The following is a 10,154-nucleotide window of genomic DNA, read 5'->3' as shown; positions in this document are numbered from 1 at the left end:
GCAGTCAGACCGTCTGGTTCTGAACCCCTGCCAATCATCTAGTGTCAGGCCTTGGTTTCCTCATCTACACCAGTGGAAATCATAGAATTACTTACTTCATAGGGATGTTATGATGAGTGAAGAGGTAAAATATGTAAAGTGCTTGGCACCGTGCCTGACCTCACGGGGAAAAACACTAAACTCTGGTCCTCTGTTTCCTCATCTGTAAAAATGGGGAGAAAAATACACGTCCCTTGAAGGAACGGGCCGGTGTTACTTTCCTTTCTTCCAGCACTCACAGGCTGCTGGCTGCCTTGGACTCCTGTAGATCCGGATTTGAATCCTGGTGCTCGCTAGCTGTGTGCCCTTGGTCATTTACTCAACCTCTCTGAGCCACAGTTTCCTCCCCATAGGGTTCTTGTGAGGGTTGCACAAATCAGTGCACGTAAAAGAAATTGCTGGGCCCTGCACCTGGCAGATAGCTGGGCTCGTCCTCCCTCATCGTCATCACCGTCCCCAAGGTCATCGTCATTAGCACCCAGGACTTTGCTGCCGCTGCCCACAGACCCCAGTCAGAACCCTGCAGGACAAGTTTCCAGAGATGTCCCTACCAGATCCAGCATGGCCTGTGACTGGCGTTGAGCCCCTTGCAGCCGAGAGACCAGACTTGGGGAGTCCCCAAGGCCAGCCATCTCCAGGCTTTGGCCTTGCACAACCACAGTACCAGACAGGGCCTCCCAGGGAAGGCCTCAACAGTGCTCGAAACTCTGGTGTCCTTAAACTCTGGTGTCGACAGAAGAGCCACAAACTGAGCAGCTTCAAGGACTTTCTCACCAATCACTATGTCCTCAGAACAGGCTTCTGGCTGGCAAACAACTCAGGTGATAAGACTCCCCACCTGAGATATGTAGCTTTCTTTTCAAAAGCACATTTCAAAATGCCTCCATCACAAGCCACCTACAGAGCTCAGCCTCCTCACCCTCTCTGGTCCATGGAAAGACTCAAAGATCTTCGTTGAGAACAGAAGCCCTCAAGAAACCTAAGGTGCTAGGTGATCTTGTGCAATTTGCTTGCCCTCCGTCAGGCTGTTTCCCTGCCTTTAAAACAAAAGAGCTGTGCTCACTTGGGCAGCACGTATACTAAAATTGGAACGACACAGAGAAGATTAGCATGGCCCCTGCACAAGGATAAAACAAAGGAGCTAAACTAAACGACCCTTTCCTGAACGCCGCAGCTCCAATATGATAGCCGTTTATAGGTTACTGGCTAAAACTTCGCTTTTCCATACCACACATGGGCCAGATACCTGAATGTGTATCATCTCAGGTTGTTTTCAACAACCCTGAGTAGTCGGCATTATGATATCCACGTAATGACTGAGGAAACTAAAGCTTAAGAGGGGTTAAAGTGATTAGCCCAAGACCAAGCAGTTAGAGGCACAGCCAAGATTCGAACCCAGGTCTGTGTCTGGTCCAAGCCACAGACCCTTGAAAGGAATTAAGAAAAACCTCACACCAGCTAACCACTCCCAAGAAGCCGGAACGGTGGCACATTTCTTGTTTTATGACTTCCAAGTGAAGGGCAATAATAATGCCAAACTTGGACTTCATGTGGCTCGCTCCTATCTGCTCTGCCTTTTTATTGGCCTCGCCTCTCCTGAGATTAGTGAAAGTTTGCTTTGCACATACACCCGGCAAAGCCCAGACTCCTCCAGGTTCCACGGAAATGGCGACAGCAATATGAACCTTTTTCGCTTGATTATAGTCACCACTGACAAATGCTCAACATTAAAAACAACAGCATTTTCTCCCTTCTGATCCTAGGAGCATACTTTATTCAGACGCTTATAACTGTGGCTCTCAAACTCTGGAGGGCACGACGGTCACCTGGGTTCTGCTACCAGAGATTACAATCGGGTAGCTCTGCAGTGGGCCCAGGAATCTGCATTTAAGAGGCTCCCCTAGATGACGCTTCCTACAAGAAACTACCCATCGTTCAGCCAATATTTAATGAGCACCTACTACGTGCCAGCCACTGCGCTAGGTGCCATGGATAAATCAGAGAACACGGTGGCTGACGACCTGGCTGTATTCTATTCACGGATCAGGGCATGGTGAATTTTCTTTGAGGGAGGGAGAGCGCTAGGACCTGGGTCTTTAGAATCACTTGGGTTTCCTGCCGGCCACCCACAACTCGGATTCCGTGACCCATGCCAGGGAGTCAGAAACACACCTATTTCCCAGTTTCTGTCCAGGAGGCAGAAATTCGAGCCAAGAGGAACTAAAAAACACCTGCTTTGTGTTGTCAATTCTGACAGCCATCTCCACCTTTCGCTGAACACGGAACCTGAGAGCTGCAGGGGTGCAGGGGAGAAGGCGTTATCTACCCCTTCACCGTACAGGTAAGGAGAATGTGGCCAAAGCCACGCAGCCCTCCAGGGGCAGAGCCAGGACCGCAAGCCAGGCGTGTGCGGGGCTGCGTGTGCAGGGCTTGAGCCTTTGGAAAGATACACTAGATGGTGTCATTCTAGGGTCTCAGAGTTGGGGGGTGGGGATCTTGGGCGCTTGAAAATCCATCGTAAGCAAGGCATTTCTAGTGTTAGTCAATGCCCTTTTCTTCCTGGAGGGTTAGCCTATGAAATCACCAGTACCTTTTGGGAATACACTTAGCAGATTTCTCTTTCATATGCTAATGATCAAAGGGCTTCCAGATCAGCAGGTGAGGGGCATTAAGTCACTTTTGCAGAGAGCTGTTTTTCATTCACCCTCCTCGGTTTCATAAATAGCTGTGCACTAAGCATGGGAAGGATGGATCGGGGTAGGGGATAGAAAGGTGCTTCTTCCTTATCTGTCCACAGAGCAAAGAGATCGTCTGCCCATTTGATAGATCCTGAAACAAAGGCTCATAGATGTGACGGTTATTTTGTTCTGTTTTGCTCTTACAGAGATGTGAATTCTACCAGGTTGCTACATGTATACCAGAACAGCAACATTTAAAGAGACAGTCACCTGACATTAAAGGGCACCATCTAAATTTAGTATCCCTATCAAATAAGACAAGCCGATGGCAAGACTTGAAGACCTCTTCTTGACACTCTGTCACTTTCTGGCTTTGGGACCTTGGGAAAATGACTCCTTGGTGAGGATCATCCTATCTACCCTACCTGACCTAGAATTTTCTGTGGATCAAGTTTACTTACGAAGTCATTATCCTAAGTCCTCCATAACGTTCCCTCTGGGGATTTATCCTAGGGGTCTGATTCAAAAGATGGGGAAACTACAACATGATGTTTACATACACTTTGATTCAACAAATATTTTCAGAACCTGCCGGGTGTCAGGCACTGTGCCACAGGCCCCCAAATGGGACCCATGATATAGTCTTTGCTCTTGTATAACTCACAGCTTTGATCTCCACCACATGCATGCGAGAGAGACTAGTCAAAATGCAGTTCACTAGAGTCATAGGTTCTGCAACAAGTTGGGAGGCTGGAGGCTGGAGGGGCTGGGAGAAGTGCCCAGGGGAGAGGTAGGATCCTAAGCCAAGACAATGAAGGTAGCAAGAAGGATAGGAAGGAGTGGATGAGCGGAAGCCATAGTTTAGACTGGGAATCAGTAGGCTTTGGTCATAGGTAGGAAATGGGGGCCGGGGTGGGGGGAGGATTACAGGACATCCAGTTTCTGGATTCAGTGAGTGATGGGTCTTAGAGGAAACACAACTAGGGGGAAGTCTCCCAAGGGGGGCTGGATGTCTGTGGGGCATCTCCAAGCGGAGACACATAAGGGGAGCACATTGATGCCCGGGAAAAAATCGGAAACAACCCCACCATGTAGTAAGACAGAGCAGTTCGATTCCACACCTCCTCACAGAGAGCAGACAGAAGCTCACATGTGCACAGAGAACTGTGTCCAAGGCTGTTCACTGCAGCATTGGTAATTATGGTAAAAAGAGAAGGGTTCTAAAAAAAATGAACTGTGGTGAGATCTCATGATGGAATATTAGACGATAGTGAAAATCAATAACATCTTCATGAATCCGCATGGATTAATCACAAAAACAATAGGCGAGACAAGCAAGCAGTCTAAGGATACACGTTGTTATGCCACTTACGTAATATTTTAAAATATGTAAACTAATACTCCATAATGTTGGGCAATGCATGTGTATGAAGGAAAAGCGTAAACATGGGACAGCAAAGACACAGATCACTTTCAGGAATGTGACAGGAGAGGGGGCCTGAGGGCCAGCTTCGTGGGTGTGCGTCCTGCACAGTCACCCTGGGCCGCACACTTAGAAACGCCCCATGCTTCCTTGAACGCTCTGCTGTCACTGTCTTGAAATTCGTAATGATTTTGAACACCAGTCTCTGCATTTTCACTTTGCACTGAGCCTTGCAAGTTATGTCGCTTGTCCTGGGAGATTAGAGTCCATTGTACAGAAGACAGCTCCAGCTGTACCTGTAATGGTTTATTTTCTTGGAAAAGGTCTCAAAAACCTTTGTGAAGTATCGGTATTTGTTGAACCTGTGTCGCGTATCGTTCCTGTGCTTTCCTGTATGTTTGGAATATTTTAGAAGAACAATGAAGATGTACTTATGTAAATATGGTTTATTTACATGATGAAATACTCTGCAGAAGGCAGGAGAAAGCGATGTGGCAAATGGGGAAAATGGGGGCGCCTGGGTGGCTCAGTCGGTGAAGCGGCCGACTTCGGCTCAGGTCATGACCTCGCGGTCCGTGAGTTCGAGCCCCGCATCGGGCTCTGTGCTGACAGCTCAGAGCCTGGAGCCTGTTTCCGATTCTGTGTCTCCCTCTCTCTGACCCTCCCCTGTTCATGCTCTGTCTCTCTCTGCCTCAAAAATAAATAAACGTTCAAAAAAAATTTTTTTTAACAAAATGGGGAAAATGTACAATATTAAGTGAAACAAAATTATAAAAATCCTTATGAAATGATTATAGCTGTGTGCATAAACGCGCGTGCAAAGTATGTATGTTAGAGCAACGTAAGACGTCTGCGCACACGAAACAGGATTAGGATGGCAGAAATACATTATTTTAATATGTTCACTTGTGTCGTTACAATTTTGTTTTTTTTGTTTTTTTAGGGTTTATTTATTATTGACAGAGAGAGAGAGAGAGAGAGACAGAGCATGAGCGGGGGAGGGGCAGAGAGAGAGGGAGACACAGAATCCGAAGCAGGCTCCAGGCTCTGAGCTGTCAGCACAGAGCCTGATGCGGGGCTCGAACTCATGACCGTGAGAGAGGGAGACACAGAAGCCGAAACAGGTTCCAGGCTCTAAGCTGTCAGCACAGAGCCCAACGCGGGGCTCGAACTCACAGACAGCGAGATCATCGACGAGCGAAGTCGGACGCTCAACCGACTGAGCCACCCAGGCGCCCCTACAATTTTGTTTTTTACAATAAATAAAATAAAATGTAACTTGCTATCTGCTTTCTATGCTAAAACCCAGCTCCTCTGGGAAACTAGGTTGCTGAGTGCTGAATGTGTGATTTAAGTAACAGATGTGCATTGTGACAGGGACATCTTGGAGACAAGATCTCTACGTAAAGGAGAGCTGTGACAGCGGGAACTTTTGGCACCCTCCTGAAAATGAGCTCTGAACTGGGAGGCAGGTCAGAGTCTCACTCTGGCACTAAACTCACATTTGGGCAAACCTCTTCCCCCTTCTAAGACTCAAATTCCAAGTCTGCACAACAGCCATAGACTGCATTGGCCACCCCAAACGTTCGTGGGATAGGGGTCTCCCTGGGAGCCTCTGCCCTGACCGTGAGATGCTCTGATTCCCTCTCCCATCTGCAGGAGAAATCATCTGGGCCGTGTGGAGTTTGGCAGAAGAGGCAGCTGGAGTCAGGATACTGAGAAGAGAATCCAGGTCAGTAGGCCACCCCAGGAGCATTTTATATGGGGTGGAATCTCCTTGGCTCCTGGAGCAGACAGAACGAGAGTCCCAGGGAAAGGGCATGGCCTCATAGGCATGGCAAGGTACAGAGAGTATAGCATGGCATCGCAAGCACAGCATCGTGGGCGCAGCAAAGCATCATGGGCACAGCATCAGGGGAGCAGCAGAGCATCATGGGCACATCCCTGCTATGTTCAGTTTCCCTGAGAATACTGACGACACCTCGGTGGGGGGTGGGGAGCAGGCTAAAAGGGAATAGTCCGCTTTCTGCCAGAGTTCTTATTTTTTCATCATAAATTATTTTAGATTACACAAACGATCCGTAATTATTTTATCCTTGTATAAAAAAATGGAAAGGATAGAGAGAAAGGACATTCCTGTGACCACGGCCACCCGATACCCCTCCCTCCCCAGAGGTGCCCACTGTTAGTGTTTCGTGAGTGACCTTCCAGACTTTTCTCTTTGATTTATACACTCATTATGTTCACAGAGAAACTCAAAGTTTTGCTTGGGAGATTTCGTTTTTAATGACAATGGAACCTTACTGTCATTACTGTTTTGTAATTTCCTTCTTTTTTTTTTTAATTTTTTTTTCCCAACGTTTATTTATTTTTGGGACAGAGAGAGACAGAGCATGAACGGGGGAGGGGCAGAGAGAGGGAGACACAGAATCGGAAACAGGCTCCAGGCTCTGAGCCATCAGCCCAGAGCCCGACGCGGGGCTCAAACTCCCGGACCGCGAGATCGTGACCTGGCTGAAGTCGGCCGCTTAACCGACTGCGCCACCCAGGCGCCCCTGTAATTTCCTTCTTGAAGAGTCTTAGAGGTGCTTCCATATCAGCACATATAGATCTACCTTCTTCCTTTATATCACTGCATGCTATTCCCCAGGGTGAGCGGGCCACAGATTTCGCTTGTAACTGTGGCCCCAAATGACTCTAGACTTGTGTTATGCGGTCTTGGTTGTATCACTGAGGAATATACGAGGCTAAAAATAGAAAGTAATGACAATGCCTGAGTCCTTTTATTCCTTCAGCCAACAAAAAGCCCATGGAATGCTTGCTTTAAGTATACCTTCATCCTCTAATACACAATCAAGCCAGTTCTGTACAGATGAGTCTAGCAAACAATATTAATCACGTTGCCACATTGTTTGAAATTCATTCATCATTCCTTCATGAGCCGCCTACTTTGTGCCAGCTTTATGGGACCGTATTAGTTATGACCGCTTTGATTTCAATGAACAGAAAACCCCACTCAAACTGGCTTCAACAGATAATGTATTGGCTTCCATAATTAACACATTAAAAGGAGGAATGTTGCCAGGAAGTTGTGAATGATCACTCCTCAGCTCTGCCTTCTCGGTACTGGCTTCATCCTGAGGTCGGGTTTTCCCCAGTGAAGGCAAGGTATGTATGATCCAGGCCTACACCCAATCCTCTTTAGCAAACCCACCAGAAAGAACCGTCCCAGGCTTCCAGCAAAGGCCCAGGGTGCACTCTGATGCTACCACTTTGGCTTAAATGCCTATAGCTAAGCCAGTCTCTGCTCTGATTGGCCGCTACTGGGTTGCACGCTTACTTCGGAATCCCCGGAGTCAAGCAGTTTCTAAACAAAGGTTTCTTAACAAGGGACGGTTGATTTACATAGGAAAAAATTATAGCTCTCTTTTCACGGACTTCTACCTGAAATTTAGCACTTCCTTCTGTTACAAATGTAGCAAACGCATCACAGTAGCATTGAAAGTACCTACAACTTTGTCACCAATAGAAATCACGGGTGTTTCGTATTGCATCACAGTTGTCGGTATCTCAAAGTATCATTTATGTTCCTCACTATTTGAAATATGGTAGGCAGCGGACCAACTAGATCTTATTATTTAATGTGCTAATAAAGAAGTGTATGGGGGCGCCGGGGTGGCTTAGTCGGTTAAGGTTCCAACGTTGGCTCAGAGCATGATCTCACGGTTTGTGAGTTCGAGCCCCGCGTCAGGCTCTGTGCTGATGGCTCGGAGCCTGGAGCCTGCTTCGGATTCTGTGTCTCATTCTCTCTCTGCTCCTCCCCCGCTTGTGCTCTGTCTCTCTCTGTCTGTCAAAAATAAATAAATGTGATTAAAAAAAAGAAGTGTATGTATAAGACCATAGCAAAATTTCGTGTTTCTAATTATTTGAGAACGATATCAATATAATTGACTTCTTTTAAATCATATGCAGTCTATAGTATGCATTTAAAAACATCCATCTGCAGAAGGGTCCATGGACTTCTATAGACTGCCAGAGGGGTCCATGGCACACACAAAAAGGTCTAGATATATTGTGGGAGAGTGGTGTCTCCCCAAAGGACAACCAAGTGCCTTGTCGGAGGGGAGGGAAGAGAATGCTGAGTAGAAACAACACATGCCCACCCCAAAAAGATATATAAAGACACATATAAAGAAGTGTCAGATGTGAGCCTGCTCTCTAAGCCATTTAGACTAGAAGAGAGCCCTGGACATGCTTCGGTGCAGCCTATTTTATTTTATTTTATTTTTAAATATTTATTTTGAAAGAGAGAGAGCATGTGCAGGTGAGGGGCAGAGAGATAGGGGGAGAGAGAGAATCCCAGGCAGGCTCCATGCTCTCAGCACAGAGCCCGATATGGGGCTCGATCTCACAAGCTGTGAGATCGTGAGCTGAACCAAAACCAAGAGTCAGACGCTCAGCTGACCGAGACACCCAGGTGCCCCCTGCCTCCTCATTTGATAGATAAGAAACAACAACTAATACCCAAGAGGGGCAGTGACTTAACCAAGGTCACCTGGCAAGTGTCAGTTTCAGGACCCGGGGAGCCTCCCTGACTCTACACCTGGTTATTTTACTCTGGCCTCTCCAGGGGCAGTGGAGAAGTTGAGACGGAAACCCCAGACTCCTGACGCTAAACAACAGCACACAGGAGAGAAGGAAATTCAAAGCGCTAAATGCCTGTATTAGGAAAGAAGACCTCAAATCAATAATCTAACTCTCCACTTTAAGACACTGGAAAAAGATCAATGAAGCCTTAAAGCAAGCAGGAGAAAGGAAACAATAAGGTTTAGAGTCAAAATTAACAAAATCAAAGAACAATAGAAAAACTCAACGACCAATAGTTGGTTCTTGAAAAGATCAACAAAACTGACATACCTTTAGCTAAATTGACCTAGAAAAAAAAGAGAGATGATTAAAATTATTAAAATAAGAAATGAGGGGCGCCTGGGTGGCTCAGTAGGGTGAGCCTCCAACTTCGGCTCAGGTCATGATCTTGCGGTTTGTGAGTTCGGGTCCCATGTTGGGCTCTGTGCTGACAGCTCGGAGCCTGGAGCCTGCTTCGGATTCTGTGTCTCCCTCTCTCTCTGCCCCTCCCCTGAAGGGTCTCTCTCTCTCTCTCTCTCTCTCCCTCTCTTTCAAAATAAATAAATAAACATTTTTAAAAGACGCAACACTAGTTTAATAAGAAATAGAATGTCTGGGGGCGCCTGGGTGGCTCAGTCGGTTGAGCGTCCGACTTCAGCTCAGGTCACGATCTCGCGGACCGTGAGTTCGAGTCCCGCGTCGGGCTCTGGGCTGATGGCTCAGAGCCTGGAGCCTGCTTCCGATTCTGTGTCTCCCTCTCTCTCTGCCCCTCCCCCATTCATGCTCTGTCTCTCTCTGTCCCAAAAATAAATAAATGTTAAAAAAAAAAATTAAAAACAAAAAAACAAAAAAACAAACCAAAAAAACAACTACGCACAAAGAAAAGCCCAGGTCCAGAGGGTTTCACTGGTGAATTCTACCAAACATTTAGAGAAGAATCCGTACAATTCTTCACCAACCCTTCCAAAAATCAGAAGAGGAAGGAACACTTCTCGCCTCATTCTATGAGGGCAGCATTACTCGAACACTAAGACCAGACCAAGGCATCATGAGAAAAGAAAACTACAGACCAGTATCTCTTATGAATATAGATGTGACAGCAACACACACGAGGACTTAAGCACAGAATTAAATATCATAATGGGAAGAGATTTATAAAGATGTCTCTGGTTCCCAGAAGATTCCCATCCTCAAAAGCAATAAAAGATAATGGTGATACATGAAATTAAATTTAAGCATAGACGTATAGTGGGACCATTTTGGAAAGATAGGCAAAGACAATTCATAGGAATATTTTGTTCCGCAAAGCAGGACTAATAATACTTTTCGGCCCCGCCTGTCCAACATTTTTTGGAATCATTTTAAGGATCGCTTAAGGATCATAGGGA

At 46.6% G+C, this 10,154-nt stretch overlaps 1 non-coding gene across 1 annotated transcript; it reads left to right on the top strand.

Moving 5' to 3' along the window:
- Positions 1 to 1,094: 1,094 nt before the first annotated feature.
- On the top strand, positions 1,095 to 1,202 carry LOC121016825 (U6 spliceosomal RNA). The gene has a single exon (XR_005784475.1). It is a non-coding gene; the product is annotated as a U6 spliceosomal RNA (small nuclear RNA).
- The last annotated feature ends 8,952 nt before the right edge of the window (positions 1,203 to 10,154 follow it).

The sequence above is a fragment of the Herpailurus yagouaroundi genome, unplaced genomic scaffold, assembly GCF_014898765.1.
Source record: "Herpailurus yagouaroundi ecotype Mexico unplaced genomic scaffold, PumYag 29, whole genome shotgun sequence".
Taxonomy (NCBI): Eukaryota; Metazoa; Chordata; class Mammalia; order Carnivora; family Felidae; genus Herpailurus; species Herpailurus yagouaroundi.
This window is presented reverse-complemented; position numbering and strand designations above follow the sequence as displayed.